The sequence below is a fragment of the Grammomys surdaster genome, unplaced genomic scaffold (assembly GCF_004785775.1).
Source record: "Grammomys surdaster isolate TR1022 unplaced genomic scaffold, NIH_TR_1.0 125950, whole genome shotgun sequence".
Lineage (NCBI taxonomy): Eukaryota > Metazoa > Chordata > Mammalia > Rodentia > Muridae > Grammomys > Grammomys surdaster.
In genome coordinates, this window is record NW_021620771.1 from 4,011,766 (window position 1) to 4,034,161 (window position 22,396).

Sequence of the window (22,396 nt, forward strand, 5' to 3'; positions counted from 1 at the left end):
TTACCATCCAGATTTCGGAAAACTTAGATCTTTAAAGGGATTAGCAATCTCAAAAGATAGGGAGCTGAGAGCTCTGGGTTTGGCTTACACATCAGAAGGCCTGCTGTCCATATACAGTTGGAGGGTGTCTAATGCAAGTTTGATGAGAGTTATACATTGTAAAGCTGATGTTTACTGAAATTTGAATTCATCTGGAAGCTACATACTGGGGAAGTCTAACATACAGTAGAGCACCCAGCCTGTTTGGGCATGGGAGATGCAGCACACAACAGACTAAGCAGACTTTTCAGAGGAAGGTTCAGGGAGCAGATTGTCTAAATAATGATTCACATCCTTGTCTCTTAAAAGGGCTCAGGGAGCCCAGAATAGGACATTCTGTAAAGACAAAACAGCATCCGGTGCCAAAAGCCTTTATCAGGAGGGCCAGAGAGTCCTGGCATGCAGACCCAACATTCTGCACAGTCTGACACACACAAAACTCCAACATTCTCTCTTTTGACTTCTTGAAATTGACAGAAACTGCTACATGGTGCGTGGTGTAAAATGTTACATTATGAAAATGAACAATTTTTCCATTCTGTTATTTCTAACAGGGAAGAACATGAGCTACAGCCCATGAGCTTTGCTTGTTGGTATCCCCCATCACTGTGCAGTACTGTTGCTTGGAAATGGGAGTTTTATTGACATCTCAAGACTGCAGTTCTGTTCTCAGATTGGGACAGTCTCTGCAGGAAGAGCTAATTTGTCAGCACTTTCTGCCTGCATGCTTTGGTTCTTTGGCAGTGACTGCTGACCTCCATCATAAAGATTTGCATAAGCATTCAAAGTTGCTAGTCAACAGTGAAAGCAGCATCCACGACCAAACTGGTTACTACATCCTACATGTTTAACACATGGGAAACTACTTTAAGAGATCACCACTATGACTTTTAAAAAAGCATTTAAGATAGAAAAAGATTCAGAAGTATGAAAACAAAAGAAAAATATCAATCAATAAATTAATTAATAAAATCACTACCTCAAAAAATTTAAAGTTCCTAGGTTAAAATTAAGCAATACTAATTTACTTGACACATGTTCCTGCTCCTTCCTCCATAAATATACATGATTTTATTACGAATTAGGCAAAAAGAAAGTAATTTTAATTTATTTGTAATTTTAAAAAATGTTCATATATATATTTTGATCATATTCTTTCCTATCTTCCAGATCCTCCCAGATCCTTTACTTTCTCCCTTCCAATTTCATGTTCTTTTTCTCTCTTAAATACACAAAAATATGAAAACTGCTATCTATTCAAGACTTGGGACCCCAAGAGTTAGATCAAACAGAAAATAAGGCCAGCTAATACTATCTCTGGAGGTGTGCAGTATTGCAAGCATCACCCATACTCTATCCTACTCTCTGGATTCATTCAGACTGTTCTGTCTTCAAGGCATAGTCTACAGACACAGGTTGTTTCAGGACAGAGACAATCTGAGGACAGTGTATCTAGCTCCTCACATTCTATGTTCACTTTATGTTCATTGGATGGTCAATCCATTTACAATCCCTAAAACCCAGAAACTTAGGATGTGAAGAAATGGACCATTGTTTCACAAAGCTCGTAGTAGGCCAGACTATTTTTACATACTTATTCAACTACTTCACATAAGAAGTTCTGAAATAGGATTTTCTACACATCATAGTAGATATTAATGCAGACTAAGAACAATTTATCCAGATTAATTTGCCTGAAATGGAACAAATAGTAAAAATTGACCCAAGAGATAGGGGGTTGGTGTAAAAAAGGAAATCATTGAGAACTTATCCAAGAACTATATCCCCAAAGGATTGCAGGTATGATTCAGTGGTAGACCAGTTGCCTGTCACCAACAAGACCTTGGGTTCAATGTCCATCATTGCTGAACAAAACAAAACCTCTCCCAAAAGGTAATTTTATGTGTTCTTTTAAAATGCTGCAGAAAGAGATGTCTTATAAAAAATACTATGACCAAATTAATTATTTAAGTACCATAATATTGATACAAAATTTTGACCCTTTTCCCTCTTCCACAAAAGAAAACATTTTAAAAAGGGGAGGCTATTGAAATGGCTGAATGGGCAAGAGAGCTTTCTGGCAAGCCTGATGGCCTGTGCCATCAGAGCCATCAGAACCCCTGGTGAAAGGAGAGAACCAGGTTCCACAAGTTGTCCTCTAACCTTTACTATGTGCATGTGACACACACACACACATACATACACACGCACACACACACACTGAAAAATGTCAGTCCTATTTATTAATATCAAATTAAAACTATAAGTAAAACTAATTCAATCATATGCTTGAAAAATAAACTACTGTGATGAAATTGAATTTATCTCAGAAAAGCAAAGGCAATTTAATACCAAAAATACATATAATAGCATTAGAAAAAAATTTAAAACAAGCCATGTGATTATTTCGAAACATTCAAAACCAGTACTCTATGTAGTTCTACCTTTGTGCTGGGGGTGTAGCTCAGTGGTACAATACTTGCCTAGTGTGCTCAAGGACCTTGACATTTCTTTTAAAAACTAAGAAAGTTTACTACTCAAACTTTCAACTAATATGGTCCTAATTGTGAAATATGAGAGTGCATTTCCTGAGGTATAGACTATAAATAGCCAGTTCCTTTTCCAACAGTTAAAGGTTTCACTAGAAAATAAATGTGTGTATGTATAGTGTGTATTAGAGATTTATAAAAGACATTAAGATGTAAATGCTCTGCAAGCTTTACAATTAAATAACATCATCAACAGCAACTTTACTGAACACTGGACTCATCACTTGCCATTTTTCTGTTCCTCTGTACATTGTACTGGAGTGATGACATACATCTTTCTACCGAAACCAGTTACCAGCTGCTTCATTAGACTTCTTGATTTCTGTTTTCCATTGGTGTGCTACAAAGATGCTTAATTAGCTCTCCTGACATGAAGAAAATGCTGGTTTCTGTACTTATGAGACAAGGATTTCAAGTTTCAAACATGATGTCTCTGAGGTAGGATATCCACCACACATATACACAAAGAAATAACAAATCTCAGCACTGTAAGAGCTAGGAAATATACTTTTGTGTGTGTCTGTTACTCTTGTTTTTAACATATCCTGTTTGGTTATAAGTTCACATAATTTAATACTTGTTAATCATCTCTAACAATTGTAAAACCCTGAGATTTTACAATTTAGGGGCTACAGGCTGATCTGAGTGGGCTCCTGCATATGGCTGCCCTGTCCTGCCTTCCAGATACTTCTTAGTCTTTTACACCTGTTCTTCCTGAGATTTTCTACTATTGCCTGCTATAAGTTTGTTGGCTTTCTTCTTTATACTCTTGAATGTGGAATGTCTACTTATATATAGTTTCTAATTCTTCAGCCATAGTTCCTGACATGGGAAGATTGTGTGTGTGTGTCTGTCTGTGTGTCTGTCTGTGTGTATATGCACATTTATATGAGTGTGTATGTGTGTGTGTTCCTAGGACCTGTATTTATCCAATATATTTTACATAGTAAAAATATATTTTTTAAAAATACATTAACAGGAAGGTATTGTTGCTCAGCATGCAAAGTATTTGATGACTTGAATTCAGCCCTTGGAGCCCATGTAAAGGTGGAAAAAGAGAACCAACTCCACAAGCCTCTACACTCCTGCTGTGGCATTTGATGCCCAAACTCACATATCATATGTAGCGATGATAATCACAAACAAACATTCTAAAAATACTATGCCTATACTGAACACGTAACAACTTTGTTTTATTATTATTCCCCAAACAACACAGTATATCAATTTTCTGACATTTACATGGTATTAGGTATAATAAGTCATGTGAAGGCAATTTAAAGCAATATGGCTAGGTTATATGTGAATAGTACATTTCATATAGGTCCTGGAGCCAGTTCCTATGGATACAAACTCACTGGTCTTTTCCTTGCCCTATCCCTTCTGACCATGAAGACTGATTCCTTTAGAGTGGTAGCTCAACCAAGGTCAGTTAAAATCTTCCTTAGAGTTTTACAGAAACCTTATAAAATGTACTATTTATTTAGTTGCTAAATCCTCAGATAACTAAATAAAATTATTTTATTTGTTTTAAAAAGCAGAGGGGATAAAGAAAGGAGAGAGATAGAAAAGGTTTTTGCTTTTTCATTTTTTGAGACAGGGTTTCTCTGTGTGGCCCAACTGCTGTAGAATTCACTCTGTAGACCAGGCTGGCATTCAATGCAGAGATTCACCTGCCTCTACTTCTGAGTACTGGGATTAACAGCATACAACAACAACACCAGGCAGAGAGAGCCTTTTTAACAGTGGTTGGTTGTCCTGGCCCCAGTGATTGCTTTTAATAAATAGTAGAACTTCTGAATAAATATCAAAGACTTGGTGATCTCATTTGTCACAAGCAACACTAAGACACACTGTATTTTTAAGTCACTGTCACATACTAAGTTGATTTTCCATGAACTAGAACAACTAGCCCACATAACATCTGAATGTGAATATACTTGTACATATCTAATTGTTACACAAGGCATGGTAGTGGGGTGTGTGTGTGTGGCTATAGATATCTCATTCTCTGGTAACTCAGATACTATAATATTAGGCTCTTGTGCAGGAATTGGTGGCTGGTTTAGATTGCTTGGGTTCAAATCCTACTTTTCTTATTTGGCAGGTTAGTTTGTCTCTGTTTCAGTTTCTTCACTGACCTGAATAATTCATGAAATGTACAACATGCATCCACCTTCTTTTGAGCCAAGGTCTCCTGTAGGTCATATTAACCTTAAACTCCCTAGCCCAGGGTAACCTTGGATTTCTGGTTTCCCAAGGGCTAAGGTATAGATATGTGCCACCATTCCTTGTTTAGGTAATTCTGGGAAAGGAACCCAGGGTGCTACGCATGCTAGACAAGTATTCTGTCAACTGAACTACATCCCTTCCCAGTGTATATAGCTTTAGTATTGTATACAATAAATGATTGTTGGAAGAATAAGATTGTGTATCAATGTGATTAAATAGAGCCTGAAACAAAGTTGCTGACCAATAAATATTAATTAAAAACTCTCAATAACTAGCTTATCTTTTTGGTGCTTGGGTTAATTAAGAAAAAGTCCTTAAGCAAGATGGTTAAGTGACATTTGGCTAAGGATTTTAAACTATGTGATAGACTAAGCATGATAATGAACGGTTAAAAAACAAACAAACAAACAAACAAACAAACAAACCATGCTGTAAGCAGGAAATCACAGATTTCCATCTATGAATAATTTACAAACTAAGTTGCCCTAATGAGTAATTTCACACAGGAAAGTTATGAGAGCTATTGAGGAATGGGGAATAGAATCAGACTGTGAGTGTAAAATAGTAAAGTAACAGTTATCTGCTAAACATCTGCTACTTATTACTGGCGTTCTAGACAAGGAGCTACAGGATGAACATGACAGACTCTGTTGTGTAACTGCACATGTAAGGGAAGGCACAACCAGAAATCAATGGCTTAAGAATCATCTGCTGTCTGTGCTATTTGGAAAAAGAGGTTAGAAATGAAAGTTGTTAGAGACAGTTAGGAGTTACCTCAACAAGCTACTGCGCTTATAAGCATTTGCAGGTGTACTGGCTGGTTTTATGTCAACTTGACACAATCTAAGAGTCATCAGAGAGGAAAGAGCCTGAATTGAGAAAATATCTTCATAAGATCCAACTATAAGGCATTTCTCAATTAGTGATCAATGTGGGAGGGCCCAGCCCATGGTGGGTGGTACCTTCCCTGGGCTGGTGATCCTGAGTTCTATAAGAAAGGAGGCTGAGAAAACCATGGGAAGCAAGCCAGTAAGCAATACCCCTCCATGGCCTCTGCATCAGTTCCTGCCTCCAGGATTCAGTTCTGTTTGAGCTCTTGTCCTGACTTCCTTCAGTGAACAGTGCTATGGAAGCGTTAGCTAAATAAATCATTTCTTCTCCCAACTTGCTTTTTGGTCAAGGTGTTTCATCACAGCAATAGAAATCCTAACTAAGACATCAGTCAAGGCATATTGACCCCTTTAAGATGGTTTGAGAATTAGTGATTTGACACTTTAAAAATCCATTTGGAAAACAATCAATGGAAACCACATTCTGACAGAAAGAGCAGCAAGAATTTCAGAACAAAGTTATCCAGTTTTTGATCATTTGTTTAGTAGATTAAAAGCACATATTACTTTCACACTGTAGTCAAGGTCTTGACCAAGGGAAGAGCTAATAATAGGCACTGAGAGACAGAGGTGCAGAGGAAAAATCTTCAGAAGAGAAGTGATTGTAAAACCTCAGAAAAGAAAATATAAGAAGCATCAGAATAAAAAAAGCAGGGCAGGAAAGAGGGACTAATAGCCAGAGCTACTGTAAGCAGTGAGAGGAAATGAGGAGGAAGGAGGGAGAGAGGGAGGGAAGAAGAGAGGGAGATACAAAATAGGAAGAAGGGAGAAAAGGAGAGAAGGAATTAGGGCAGAAGGGAAGGCAACAGAAAAGGAGGACAGGCCCAGAGGTTCTGACCATTCAGTGGTAATGATGTGCATGCTTAGGTTAAGCCATTCACTTTGTATTTAACCACAAGAATTAGTTATTATTAGCATTTTAAATATCACATAGAAATTAATGTCACCAAAACTATTTAACTTGAACTTTCACAGTGGTAATTATACCTAAATGTCACCTTAAGGAAAGTGCCTTAGCTTTTCTCAAAACTCCCTACCACTATGCCTATTCAGACATGAAGTATTTTACTTGAGATGTCTGATATACATCACTTCATATAATTTGATAATGGTCAATAAACAGTTGAGTGCCTACTATATATCAGGTAATGTTCTAGGCACATGTCAAAAATTTATATGCATTTTGGTGAAAAGCATAATCTGTTTTACTCATACATCATAATGGGGAGGTTAACTTTTAACAAGGTGTTTTACTAGAGATGAAATGAAATTAATTGTTTTCTTCTGCAATAACCTGCTACTTGTTATTATAAGCACTAAAATAATCCCTATGAAAGGAATGTCCCTCATCTGGGTTAAAACATTCCAGCATTTCATATACTAAATAAAATATACTAAACTATACTAAAGATATCACTCCTATATATAAAAGTCTAAAAGTTACAATGCTATGAAATGCAACTAATCAGTACTGAGGCTAGTTACTAGATGTTGACAGAAACAATTTGATGTTTATAATAATTAAGTCAAATAGGCTAAACAATAACGCTATCTATTTTCATGCATCAAAATATTATCCCAATCCAGCATGGAAAAGGGAGGTAGGTACTAAATCCCACCCCTAGTTAAGGACCTACTGAAGCTGGGGGATGAAGAATCAATTTCTTTTTAGACTATAGTCCCTGGTAGGTCTACCATGCTCCAAGGGAAAGTCACACATCCAAGAGGCTATAGGCAGTACAAAATGGACTCGATGTGTTAAAAAAAAAAGATACAATGTTGGATGGGTAGCAAAGGAGAAGTAGATTTGGGAAGAGCTAGAAAATGAATATGATCAAAACACATCATATAAAATACTCAAAGAACTGATTTTCTTTAAAAAATGAAAAAAATGGCCTCCCAAAGATATCTCTAAGTGGGTAGTCACACAAGGTCTTGTTCAATCACGACATTACATCACAGGAGTAAAAAACAAATGATTTAAAGGTCAGCATCTTGACTTAGATTTACGTAACTCACTTCTGCAGAAATTTGCATTACTTGTGAAAAACATCACATGAAAGAGGAACTTACTATAAATATTAAAATTGGAAATAAATGAATGGCTGAGAAAGCATTGGAAAATAATAGTTTCTTTAAAAAGAATTGGAGAACTACAGAGTGTGGGGGTGTGTGGCTCATTGGTATAGCATGTGCTTAGCATATAGGAGGGCCTGGTTTCAATTCCTAGCAAGACACGAGCACACGCGCACACACACACACACATCTAATTGTGAAACTAAGTGTAGAATACATTTAAAAACCTAATTTGCACAAACATTTACATAGGCTTATTTACAAGTACTGATGAAAAAGCTAAAAACTTAGCTTATGCTAATGGTCCGAAGTAGCTAATTATGAAGGAAGTATGTTCTACTAGCTTACTAGCACAGAAAGAAAAACTTGGCACCTCAGGTTTAGACGGGAGCTTACAAGTTGCCTAGTTCATTTCTCCTCAATAGGGGAAGCCATCTTAGAGACTCCCTTGGGCTCTAATGACAAAGCATTTTCTGCCCTTGCAGCAGCCTTTCCCACTGCTGGACAGCTATAGATATTACAATTCTTTACTTACACTGAGCTAAACTATGACTCTCTTTAATGTCTGGCTACCATTTGATAAAGGCTATGGGACATAAAGAAAGGGACTAGCTCTGTCTTGCTTACTATTATAGCTCTGTGTCCAATATATAAAGTGATACACAGAGAGGGTACCATAAAATCTATGGCAAGTACCAGAATAGTTTTTTCTTCAAGACAGTATGCATCTAATTTGAGGTGAAGGACATTTTCTCTGCAGTATGCTGTGGATACTTTTATGAAAGGTCAAACCATATGCTTGAATCCTATGACAACATCGCTTCAAAGCTGTCCTCCCCTTGCTCCAGGTCAGTGTGCATTAGTGTGTAGACTATGACTTTGCCTAAGAGCACAGCTCAGGTGGGGCTTTGTCTTCATCCCTACAGATGTTCCACACATTATGCCTAGGTTTTCTAACAGCTTCCTGGTGGCTTTCTCTGCACACAGCCGTCAGGTTAATCTGACTTAATCATCTCGAGCTTCTTAAGATCTGAAATCTCCTCACTGCTTAGACAAAGCCCGTACTCCTCCATCTGCATTCCAGACCTTTATCATCAGTCTGAAAGATCTACATTTCCAACCCTGTTTCTGACTGCTCATTCTCTGGTACTGTCTTCTCCACCTCCAGTTGGTTCATATGAAGTCCCCTGGGGCTGTGTTTAGTCACTATTCTAGACTTGGTTTTCTTACACTAGAGATTCTTTTCACCAAAGGAAACCTATGTTCATGAAGCAGCAGCCCTACTGATCTGTTCTTTGGGAAACAAACAGAGTAAGTCATTTCTTTGTTGTTTCTTTCTCTGTATATGTTTGTATTGGTTTTTATCAGGCTACCCTCTTAATTCTTAAACTTCCAAATTCTCATCTGCAGGGCTTTTCCTAGCTACCCCTCCCTCCTTTGATTTCAGTTACACTCATTTTCAGCCTTGAATCATCATGTTGTGACCATTTGAAATGGCTGTTGATTAGCCATTTCAACTATACTCTTTTTAGACTTAGGTGGATTCAAGGCTCCTAGCTAAGGTACTCTGTTTTTCTCTGAGTTAAGAACCTAGCCAAACAATTTAATTGTTTGTGTGCAGAGGTTTAATTTCTTGTGTGCAGCAAGACATGAAAGAGTATTAAAATGAAATTGAGGTTTGGATATTCAATGGGAGTGCATCTCAAACCTCTTTGGGCTCTTTATCCTTCCTGTGGTTCTCTTTCTCAGGAAGCAAAGGGTCTGCGTGTGTCTGGCCAGTGTTTCTTTGCCCTAGTAGCTGAGCAGGTGTGAGAACAGGAGGAAAATGGCAGGTTGCCCAAGGGTGGAGAGGGTGCAGGTTTCCTGTATTCATCTTTAGCAAACAGACTCCTACCTTCATTCCACATCTATAGATGAAGGCCTACCAAGAAGAATTGAGTGTCCAGAGATGTCACAAGGCAATGTTTTAAAGAGGCTCATCTTTTATATTTGCTTTTATATGCAAATCAGTTTCTTAGTCTGATACTTTGAAGTTGTTCATAAATACAGATCTTCATTGAAAAAGACTAACTATTAAATAACCACGATGTAGTTAATATATGAAATAGTTAATATATGAAATAGCTGAGCAATTAAATTACTATCTATTAAAAGCTGGGTATTGTGGCATACAGCTTTGAAACCCTTACTCAGAAGGCAGATACAGGCAGATCTCTGAGTTTGAAGCCAGCATAGTCTACAGAGTGAATTCCAAGCCAGGGCTACACAGAGAAACCCTGTTGGGGAAAAAAAATCTGTTATAAACCAATGGGGTAGATCAAAATCTGATGGTGTTTTTATCTAACCTGGCAAAACATATGAAAGGGAATCATTCTTGCATGATGCATGGATAAAAGTCTCAGCAACATTTGTGTTGTGCATTGTTATAAACCATTTCCAGTTGTAGTACTGCACAGAATTTGTCACAGTTGCTGTTGAGTCTACAAAGAGGAATGTAAAAGCAGGGTTCAGGCCCCTAGGTCATTATGGAACCTGTTCCTCTGACCAGGACTACTGAACTAGCTAATGCAGAATGCTGAAGTCTATAATTAACATGTTTCCCTTTCTCATGTCTCACTTTAAGAGTATCAGGGTGAGCAGAGTAAAACTTTCTTCAGATGTTAATTCCACGTGTCCTAAAAATGTTACACAGAATGTGAATTAACATTAAAAAATCAATTCAGGGATTTCCCTAAAAATTTGGGGAGTAGTAATAGTAAGAATTATGTATAAGTGATGCTTAAAAAGCACACACTTGTTCTTAAAGTCAAATTTAAAAGTATATATAAAATATTTAGGATGCACTGGTCCCTTGCTGCATGCCAGGACTAGGGAAGGTATACAATGCACAGATAGATTTAAAAAAAAAAACGGTCAAGAGCACACATCCCTATACTCTAATAATCCATGACAGAAACATAAAAATAAAGAGAAATGACAATCCTCCCCCCAAATCAGCAAATGTAATTTATAATACAAAAGAAAGACTGTATCAGATTATATTTCAGAGTGTGTTTTCCACTTCTGTTTCTTTTAGGTGGAGATTAAGAACAGTTTGAATACTCTGAATTCAAAAGCTGGTGGTCAGGGTAAATCCTGTCTATGCATGTTGGTTTTTAAAGCTTTATATCCATATCAAATCCAAATGAGTCATCTGTACGAATTTGCTAGGGCTGGAGCCTGTTCTGAGACGCACAGTGAACACATGGAATGGGTTATGTGGCTGCTCATGCCAATATGCTATATATTCAATCACTGTCACTTCACTTCTCTAACTGAACCAGGGTCTTTAACTGCCCAGTGCTAGATGCAGGTTTGTAGTTGGTACATTGTGATCTTTAGCTCCTGAGTTCCAGACTAACCATTCATGTAGCTGTGTTTTCAGAAAACAGGTTTTGATCTCAATGTAAAGAACCATGGTTTATAAAGTCAGTGGTCATTCAATAAGGGTGCAGTTTGCAGGATACTATAAATGCACTGGCAGCATTTGCCAAATCTGAAAGTTTTGTTTATGCCTAAATTGATGTTCCCTCAATATTCCACATCATTGTGTGGGGGCAAGAATATATTCTATTTGATTTCACATAAATGCTTTTAAAATATGTTTTGCTTGTGTACTGCCTTCATTCATGTTCAGAATTTATTTCTAAGTGGTCAATGAAACATTTTCTGTCATTTTTAATGCCAAACAAAAATGGTAAAGGGAATTTATGAATTCAGAAATATAGAATAGTTATAATAACTTGATTAGGGAATGGTCATTCTATATAGGATATGGGGGCTAAGGAGGTGGCTCAGTGGTGAACAGTTTACCTGCATGTTTGATGCTCAGGATTTGATGTTTCGTACTGCATTTCTCCACAAAAAAGCTTTGGTGGATTTACTCTTTGAAGTGTCACCACTTTAAGGCTCTCCTACCAAAAAATTCTAAGATCTAAAAACTGAAGTCTTGTTAGCTACTGTTCACACTGGCTGACATTAGGGACTAAATCAACAGGAACTTGACAGGGAAGAAAAAAAGATTTAGTATCACCGATATAAAACTTCTAGAAGACCTTTTAATACTTAAAGATGGAAAGGGTATTCTGAGCCACAAGACCAATACAAAATATACATGTACATACATACATGTATATATGTACATAAATACATAATATACACACACGTACAAATTGATTATGAATTCAGAAACATATCTGAATATATAGAAATATATAGAAATATATATTCCCAAAGAAAGTAACAGGAATAATATATGACCTGGGTCAAAGGCAAAAGCAGTTAATTTTTCCTTCTGGAATTTCTAGAACAGGGGGAAAAAAGTCCAAGGACTATTACCGTACTTTGCATGTATGCATGTACTTTGCATGTATGCATGCATACATATATAAATATATGTGATTTTTGCATTGTTCACAGGGATTTGGGGAAACATACACCTTGCTATTTTCAAGCCACTTTCTTCAGGATTTCTACCACATTCTATACCAAGGTCTCATTGATAAGGGAAGCTTACCTTAATAGGCTTCTATATCAGTGACTAGTTATGATTACATGTTCAACATTCTGCCAGGAGTTGAAAAGCCAAATAACTCTCACATGAGGTCATTCAGTTTTAGAGAGAGAAGGAAAACAAAGAGCATAATGCATACATATATTTTTAAGAAAAAAATTAAAAGGAGAGCTTTAAAAGAGAAAGTAATTCTGGAAACTGTTTTTAAAGCTCTATTTGACAGCACAAACTAAAGATCGAAAAGATCACAGACCATCTACAAAATTGAACCTTGTGTAACATGATGAGGCTGCTACAAAAAGAGATGGATTTTAAGTTTTTTTCTCCTTCCCAAATAAATAAATCATGAAAAAATATATAGGTAAATCTAATATGTTAAATAAAACTAAGTGTGAAACAAAGTTTGGGTATGACAGAGAAAAGCTCAAAACCCTAGCTAGAGGATTCTTACGCTTTGCCTTGATTTTTACTGATCAGGATCACAGAGAAACGAAAAAGTTAACTATTTCTCTGTTGCTAAATATCTGCATTACTTCCAAGTATGGTTTTTAGATAGGATCTTACTATGTGGCCCAGACTGGCTTCAAACATGCAATCCTCCTGCCATAGTCTCTCAGATGCTGGGATTACAGGTGAATACCACCATTCCCCATTCAAATACGGGTTCTTATAACAATGCTTTTATGAAGTTCTTGTATCTGGCCTTTCCTGTATCTTCTGGTGCTCTGGGAAAAGCCTCAGAAGTGACGGTATAGCATTACAGTGTGCAACACATTGCCCAACTGCTTTCTAAGCAGCCTGAAGTAAATTACAGTGACATCAGAGATACGTAAATACAAATCTCCTCAGCTTCTAAATCATAGTGTGTTGCCCACAAGACTTTGCATGCTAGACAACCCCTCTAGCTCTCAGCCACACCCCTGGCTGCAATTGGCAAATCACAGAATTTTAGAGTAAGAAACAAAACTGTTACTAAAAATCACTAGGAAGGGCTTATTGTCAACCTTTATTAAACTGGAATTGGAACATAGCTTTATTTACATAACATAGAGCAGTTTTCCAGGGTTAGATCCTTTTCTGTGGTTGTATAAAATCCAGTCTTTGACACTCAGGGTTACTAACCGCCACTCAAAGACAAAAAGAACTGGTGAGACCCTGTCTAAGAGATCCAGTTAGCCTACAGCAACAGGAGCTATGGACAACCAGTTGGCCTCCCTTGATAGGAACTTACAGACAACAGCACTGTTTTTCTAAGTAATCTAGCAAGCCAGCTATAGTGAGTCTTACAGGATAGTTCCCAGGGATTCTATGAATAAAGTGAAATATGGCCAGGAACTTCACATAGGCTACAGACAAGAGTATAGCCTAATAAATCCAGACTGGCCCGATCCTTTGTGTAGTGCTGAGGACTATGGTGAAGCTCTCTGATCTTCCAGCCTCTACCTCCTGAGTGCTAAGATTCCAAGTTGTTAGTTTGTGTTTGGGATAGAATCTAGAGTGTTCTACATGATAGGCAAGCACTCCACCAACTGAGCTACATTCCTAGCCCTTCCTACTCTTTTAGAAAAATTTTACTCAGCACCTACTAATCACTGTGCTATATGCTGGAAATGGAAAGATAAATAAAAACCTACTGGTACCTTCCTTCAAGAAACTTCTCATCTATTACTTTTAAAGTCCTAAAAGCCAGTGAATTTGAACACTGCTGAATCCAAAATTTAAAATATTATATTGCCTTTAAATAAAATCAGGATGTTACTAAGTCATTCCAAATGCTCCAAGGAGACATGGAGCAATCTTCCATTGCCAAATGCTTGCCTGGGTGTACTCTCTACTTTTCTGAATTATTCTGACATATGCAAATAATTTTTTGAAGTTTCAACTTCACTTATATTTATATCATTCACATGTTTGTTTTCTTTATTAAAAACCTTATCCAGTATATAGAACAAGAAAAACATGCATACGGGTACACTTTTTCACACACTCAAAAGCTTGTTTACATGGGTAATTATCAACTGCAAGAAAGAGACAATAAATAGTACAGTGAGGCTTTAGGATTCTCAGATTTGGGTTCATAAACTGAATTAGGTTGTGTACACACTAATGACAGGTAAGTAGTGTGCTTAGTACTGGATGTGAGGGTGGCCATTCTTAACAAATCCCACCGATTATTTGATTCACAGAACTAATAAGACCACCAAGCTTTGATTTCTAGCAGAGCTTCATTGAGTTGCTGTAACCATTTTAAGCCTAAAGAGAAGAAAGCAGAGTATGTGTGAAGTGGATAGCCAAAGCATTAAGCATCATTTCTTCTTCTTAGGCATTTTTTTCCCACTGAAGTGATTGAAAATCCCCTTTCACTGTGCTCTATTAGGAAGGGGCTTTGGCTGTCTGCTGGAGCTAACTCATGAAGACAGCAGGGGATTAATGTGACATCATGGAGGAAATAGGGACCTGAGGAAGGGTGATGGTATAGCACTTGATTACATTATCTAACTGCCAGCTCACGGCTCTGAACTTTGATGACGTTCCCTAGGTAAAATGCTATTGCACAATGGCTGTTTGTTTTCTTTTGAGTTAAAAAATAGTTTGAGGAACATCTGCAACCTGTCTTGATTTAAATTTTTTAAATTACATTTATTTATTGTGTGTGTTCAGATGACAACCCGCAGGAGTCCATTCTTTACTCCCACCATGAGGGCCCTAGCGATCAAACTCAGGTTGTCCAGCTTTTACCAACTGAGCCATCTCTTAGGTCCTTGTCTTGATTTTTATGAGAAAAAATATGTATGCATGGTGAATAAATCATTTGTCTTTTCTTATCACTGCTGATCCACATGGTTGGTCTCATGAGTATTTTGCTGCCAAAGACCACATATTACCTTATTCCCCACCCCTTCTTTTAACCCCCTTTATCCAGTTCCACATGTGAGCAAATCTTCCTTCCCCAATCCTGTCTTTCCTCCTCCTAAGTGCAATGGCTATAGGCATTCACCAAATGTGATTCCTACTCTCTCTTTCCAACTCCATGTGAATGTTACCTGTGTTTTCAGGCAACAGGAAATCAAGAAAGCAAACCTTATTTTTTTTTCCTGATAGTAATGTGTTCAGTTAATTCTGTCCAGAACACTGGCTCTTTAAAGTGAACTCCAGACCTTCCTATGACAACAGCGCTTTTAGTGGTAGAATGACAGCTGCAGGGGTGGGGTCAAGGTTAAGGAGTTCTTTCCAGTTCTTCACCCCAGCACTCAGTTTCACAGTTCTGTGTTTCCCTATTGCCCTCCCTATAAAGGATAATGTGTTGCTTAAACACACAGGATGAAAGAATCACTTGTCTCTATTCCCTTTGCTAGATTCTCCCCAAAAGTTACTTGAGGGCCAGAAAGAGTAACAGCAGTGAGAGGCAACCTTAGAATTTCAGTGATTGTAGAATCTTCAGATGTCACCAAGGAGCAGAGTGAATTCTTTCAACCTAATCTTACATTCTAGGACATGGTAAGCACACAACCTGTACCTGAGAGCAGAGACTGGGATCTGTATGTTCCACTCCTACACCCTCCTACTCAGGGGATTCCCCTTTTCTCTACTTCCCTCAGATTGCTCTTGTCCTTATCTGCCGCAAGCTGAAAAGGACTCCTCACTCCTAGGTCCATGCCAATCCGAACTCTTCCAAGGGGTCAGACAATTTGTTTCAATCCATTTTATCTCCATATTATAATTCCAGCTAAGTCTATAGATTTTTTAAGTAGTTAAAGGTAGCAGTGAATTTATTTTCTAAAAAGAATAAGGTGGGACTAGAGAAATGGCTCAGCAGTTAAGAACACTTGCTACTCTTTCAGAGGACCCAGGTTCAATTCCCAGCATCCACATAGTGACTCACAGCCATTTTGTAATACCAGTGCCATGGAGTTGGAAACCCTTTTCCAGCCTCTATTGGAATCCAGACACACAAGTGGTACACAGACAAATATCCAGGCAAAGCAACCACACATATATAACATTTATAAACAATAATTGTTGAAGAGTGATAAAGCATTGCCCAGGACATGCAAGGCCATGGGTGTTCGATTACCAGTATCTCAGAGCAAACTATACAGCACAAAATCAGTAAAGAGGAGCCTGGGGTATTACTGTACAAAGCGGTACAAGAGTACTACTTTGCATGTGAGGGGCCAAGGTTTGACTTCCAATACCTAAATAAATAAAAAATTATTAAATTCAACAAAGCCTCATGCTATTATATAGTTTAAATTCTGCCTGAAAGGTTTAAATTTACTGTAACCAGTACAAGTTACAAAGACTGATAGTATCTTTCTTTTGTGTCCAAACTGTCCAGTGGAGAAAAATACATTCTCCTCTATCAAAAAAGATTTCTCAGTCTCTGTCCTGGTCACTCGGGTGCTTGAAAGAAGAGCCAAGACTCTTAGGAAGACCCAACAGTACTTGCTAATAAGAAGGTAGAAGTTAATGAGAATCTGGGCTCCCACTCCCAAAGGGAAATCCACAAAGACACTCACCCCTACTTATAAGCACCAGCTTGAGTCTTTCGTTGCCTCCATAGGCCCAGCCTTGCAGCTCTGTCTCTACTAGAGCCTGGTAATTCCAGGTCTAGAGGTGTTTTTTTTTTTTTTCCCTTGCCAGGGACGTGCAGTTCAAGCCCCACAGCAATTTTCCCCAGTAATCATTTGTGCAGCACACAAGCCTCTTTCCGTCCTACTCGTCAGGCAAGCACGCAGCTCACATAGATGCTGCTTGGGATCGGCCCATGTTACCACATCCAGTCCCAGTCCGTTTCTTGCATAGGAAAGTCTCTTACAGTAATCTGTATTAGTTAATCCACAGAGGGCTTCAAATGTGTAGTCATTTATATACTTGTTCAGTTGCTGCCTGCCAATAAGTTGAGTGGCCTATTAGCAGGCATAAGTGACTTGTCAAGCTTTTTAGAAGGCTAATTTGGGTTATTGTTTGTTACAACAAACAGTTTAAATGACTAGCACAAGGAATTATTTAGTCTTTTAGGTGTTGGTAGTAAATTATGGAGCTAAAGGAGACTACTATGCTTGGCAAAATAAACTTCCCCTGGATAACATACTCAACTCTCTCAAAAGTATGCCATAAAAATTCATAAAGAGCAGAGCTTTATCAAATAAACACACAAGCCTGCTGCCCTGGAAACTTAGTATGAACACAAAGACCCCTTGTCTATGAAGGACTCATAAAGACAGAAGAAAAAAAAGTTATGCTTGTTTTTGTCCCAAATCATCAGAGAGTAAAGAATATAATTTGAAGCTGAAAATTGAATATTTCCATATTTTTTTCTTGAGTTGGCAATAAAGCGACAGACATTTTTATCTTTCTGAACAGTTATCACAAAGGTAGTAAGAGAGCAAACTAGTCAGACTTGTGAGCGAGTCAGTGCTGACCTAGATTGCCATGTAGGTTGTCTTTAGGATATCAGCTCAGCTAAATTCAGGGCCAAGCTCTTATCATTTAAGATATCCAGGCTTGCTGATAAAAGTCTTAAAACCATACCCAAAACAAACAAACAGAAACAAAGATTAATAATCTTAAGCTTTTCTAATTTTCTATACTTAGAAAGAACATAATAATGGAAATAGTTAAACATAACTATAAACATCCATGTTCTGAACAGAATACTTGATTAAAATATATGTATAATTGAAGAGAAATAGAATAAACCTAGGTCTTAAGATAATGACTTCAGGATATACCATACCAGTGGTAGATATTATCTTAACATGAATCGTACACTTCACTAAATTATGGCCTATTGTGTTTGAGATCTCCTTATAAATGCAGTCATGTTGGATAATTTATTAAACAATACTTTAAAATACAAAATGTATAATTCTCCAAAATCTACCTCTGTATTGCGAGAAAAGTACAAGTAGCAGACAAAGACAACCTCAGGAAAAAAAAAAACTTAAAAATGATTTTTAAAAAATACCTCATATGCTATGAATCTAACTAATATATGGTATTTGAGGCTTCCCTGATATCGAGAAAGATATTTAACTGCTCTTGCTATTCTTTTGGTCAACTTAATTCCGTTTCTAATGACCTTTGTAAGCGATCATGCCGCTCCCCTTTTTGCTGCGTCTAGGCGTTAAGAAAGCGAAGTAATGGACAACAGGGAAATTTGCCACAAAAATAAGAAAAACAAGAAAGAAATTCATTTTGACAATTTGTGGGCTGCGCATATGTTTAAAATTACATACTATTGACTTAAATCAAATTGTCTTGACTAGTGTAGTATTTTTTTTTAATCTTCTACCAATATTTACTCAGTGGAATCCTATGAAAGCAAAAAAAGTTTCTTCCAGCATTTTTACATCACTTTATGACACAGAGAATATTTTCAAGTCCACATGACAACAAAGTCATCAGAAAGACACAAATTAGAATGGTCAAGGTGTCTTGCTATATATGCACTGGGCACCTATAGACCCTGTGAAAGCTGTGACAATATTGAAACCTTTGGAAAAATTATTTTAACAAAATCTTTATGAGTGTCTCCTGCTACTAGCAACCATTTCATAATCTGAAAAGTAATTTAAATACATTGCTAATCCTTATATGTGTTTTCGCAGTGCCATTACTTAGCTTCCCCACACAGAAGGATCTTGACAACACTGAAGGCATATTCTTTTCGAAAATGAAAAAGTGAAAAAAAATCATTTATTTAAATAAGTAGAACTTACTAACTGAAAACAGTCACTTGCATACTCAGTAATCCATTTCTACATCAAAAAATTTAAAGTCATGCTTCTTTTCACATATGAATCTTAAATGTCAAAGGGATTTTGAAGCTAACGATGTTTTTTAGTATAATCCGTCCTTTTTTGTTAAAGTGATTCTGAAATATGTAGTGACATGAAAGTTAGGAAAACCAGTTCCTTTAAAGGAAATATAATTAATTATTAAAAATAGCTATCACAAAACTGTCAAAGTTTTCTTAAATATTGATGTGTATGATACTTCTGGGTCTTTTAGTTCTAATGTGTTTTAAAGAACTTATATTCTTTTAAATATTAAAGAATGAGGAAACAGCATCTAAAAACTCTTCAGCCTAGAGGTATCCAGAACTTTAGACTTCACCGGCGCCATTGTTCTTCAGCAGTTTTAAGAGTTTGAAGCTTTTACATATGAAAAAGAATTTTTTTCCTTAAAAACAAAACTGTCGACAGTCTTTTTCCTTCTAGTGAGCTGCAAAAGATTGAGATGACCACCAGTTGCTTCTTAGATCTTCTCACTGAAGATACAATTCTCAGCAAATTAAATATGAAGTAGCACTTAAATGAGCAAATTTACACAATACACACAGTAAAATAAAAATGGATGGCTTTATAAAATGCTTCACTCCGACTAATGTATGACACTGATTTCAAATGTTTGTATATTAAAGTTAATATTTCGGACATTTACTTTAGAGCAAATGTGGTTGAAGATAAGACAACAGAGAACTTATTTTAAAGTTGGAACCAAATCGTCTGAAACAGCGCCCCAAATTCCCTTAGCATCTATGAGCGCTTCCGACAAACTTTCAAGAGAGTTGTCTCTTTGAGAAGTCATAGTGTATGTCAACTCCTACCCTAGCCAGGTTTTAAATCATATAGCACCTGGAATTAGTTACATTTTTAGTCAGCAATTGATCACTTAGCTATGGACAGGAAGACTCCCACAGAGCACCTGATATCTTTGGAAGACCTGCCCAAGTCCAAGACTAAGTTATTCATTTAATAACTCCGGTTAACAATTTGCCTCGTGCATGATAATAAAGAGTTGACATTACAATAAAGAACTCCAAATCAAGAGGCTTTTCAACTGTTAGTTATCCTGCAACTTGGTTCATCTGGTTTTGTTTTCAAATGATCATTTAATTTTACATTTTTTGTCCTTCATCCTGCTAAAGAAGAACAACTTTAGCCTCTTCCTAACAGAAAACTTAACTTTTTTTATTCCTCCTGAAATAAATGACACAACCGTGACCTTCCTACCGTTAGCATCAGAAGCGAAGCAGATTCTTACAGTACAAGAATACAGCCAAACCATCCTGATGTGTAAGAACTTGGGGCAGTTTGGCCCACTTCACAACACCCTCCAACAAAACGATGACGATGGGGCCACTTACCTACTCAATGGGAGTTAAGAAGAATTTAGCGCTGCAGCCTTCTGATCCCCAGCAGAGGTCCAGGCCCCTTCTTGACCTCCTCGCGTCCCTTATATAAAAGCAGCCCAGGCTACTCCCAGTTTCTGCCTCCTCACCTTAGGCTCCTCCCCAATCCCAAGCCATAAAGCACCGGGAGCCACACACCCACCTTCTACCCCCACCACGAGGGCTGCCTACTCCAGTTAGCCCGGCCCTGTGCTCGCCCCCTCCTTAGACTGAAGAGGGGCACTGGCGGGGCGGGGCCTTGGCGACAGTGACCCCGCTTTCCTCACACCTGGCGAGCCCCGGGCAGGGGCCGCGGGCCAAGTCGCCCGGGCGATCACCGGCACACCCTCCTCCCTCCACCCCCAGCGCCGCGGGGCGCCCGGTGGCTGCTGGCGAGCCCCTCTCTGAAAACTGTCACCAGGATCCGTACAATGCGGTCCCCCGCGGGAGTTCTGGACTGTGTGGAGACCTGGCTTTCCTGTCGGGGTCTGGTGGCCCAGCTGCCCTGCTCCCGAGCTCGCACACGCCTGCCTGCGCACCCTCTCAGGGAACCTGAGGTGGCTCCACTGTGGCCCTCTGCGCCGGGCTGGTGTCCCTCAGGAGACAGTCACCCGGTCAGTCACACTCGGCTCTCTAGGCGGGTGACCGGTCCTCAGCCGAAACCCCTTACTCTGTCCCTCAGTCCGCGACCCCGCCCCGCTATCATTCGCTCTCGCTCTTCTCCTAGCGTGATTCCTCCTCAGCCCGCGTCCCCCTCAGACCCAGATTCTGTCACCTTGTCTGTCGCATTTGGTCCTGTCAAGAATATGACTTCTCCTCAGCCGGGTCCCCTCAGTCAAGGTTCCGTCACTTTGTCACGCTCCGTCCTGTCAGAGTGTGACTTTCTAGCCCGGGTCCCCTCTAGTTGAGACAGGGTTAGGCTGTCAGTTACCCAGTCCTGTCAGAGTGTGACTTCTCCTCATCCCGCGTCCCCTCAGAGACCCAGTCACCTAGCCAGTCAGATCCAGTCCCCGCAGGCCGAGGCCCCCTCACCTTGTCAGTCACACAGTCCTGTCAGAATGTGACTTCTCAGCCCGCGTCCTGTCAGCAGAGACCCCGGCAGGCTGTCAGTCTCGCAGGGTCCTGCCAGAGTATGACTTCTCCTCAGCCCGTCCCCTCAGCCCGGTCACCTTGTCGTCACACTCGGTCCCCTCAGGCCGCGCACGACCCGGTACCCCCGCGCAGCGCCCCAGGTCGCTTCTTCCGCGTCCCTCCGGCGGGCTGCGTGGCCCGGGGCGACTCTGACCTGAGGCGGTGGCTTGGCGGGCGCTGTGCGTCCGTGAGGCTGACCCGACCCGAGCGCCTCAGGCGGCTGCAGCTCCGTGTGCGACGGGCCCCGCCTGGCCGCGGACGAGCCGAGCCGAGCTACCGGGCCGGACCCGGGGCGGTGCCCAGGGAGAGGCCTGAGGCCCGGCGCCCGCACCGGGAGGCCGGCGCCCACGAGGCCCGCGTGGCCCTCCCGCGCCCCGCGCCCCGCGCTGGTTACCTGGCCGCCTTGCTCCTCACAGCCGCTGGGAGGCGACCCAGGAAGGTCCCGTGTCCCTCAGACCCAGACGGATGCTCGTGGCCCAGCCCGGTGCCCTGACCGTCGCGTGGAAGTTTGGTTTTTTCTAGATGTGCTTTTCAGTAAATAAATATATATATATATATATATCTTAGCATCTTAGCACTCTTAGCATCAACATTTTATATATATATATATATATATATATATATATATATATATATTAGAATTTCTCCTTTTGATTTTTATTTTTAATCTCAGTTTTATTTTTTATTTTTAATCTCAGAACGCTATGAAGGTGAACGCCTTCATAAAGTGACTTTAGTGTTAATCATT

At 39.2% G+C, this 22,396-nt stretch overlaps 1 protein-coding gene across 11 annotated transcripts in view; it reads right to left on the reverse strand.

Annotated features, from left to right (window-relative positions):
• Pparg (peroxisome proliferator activated receptor gamma) overlaps nt 1–22,125 on the reverse strand; it is a 126,623-nt gene extending 104,498 nt beyond the window's left edge. Inside the window, exons 1-2 of one of the 11 annotated variants that reach the window (XM_028753490.1) lie at nt 20,987–21,002; nt 20,494–20,581 (exon numbers count right to left, since the gene is read on the reverse strand). The gene's annotated coding sequence lies outside the window, so the exon portion shown is untranslated. Of the gene's footprint in view, nt 1–20,493; nt 20,663–20,986; nt 21,003–21,292; nt 21,413–21,549; nt 21,961–22,042 lie in introns of those variants that run through there. The other 10 variants (XM_028753494.1, XM_028753487.1, XM_028753491.1 and 7 more) reach the window with 10 other exon arrangements.
• Between the last annotated feature and the right edge of the window lie 271 nt (nt 22,126–22,396).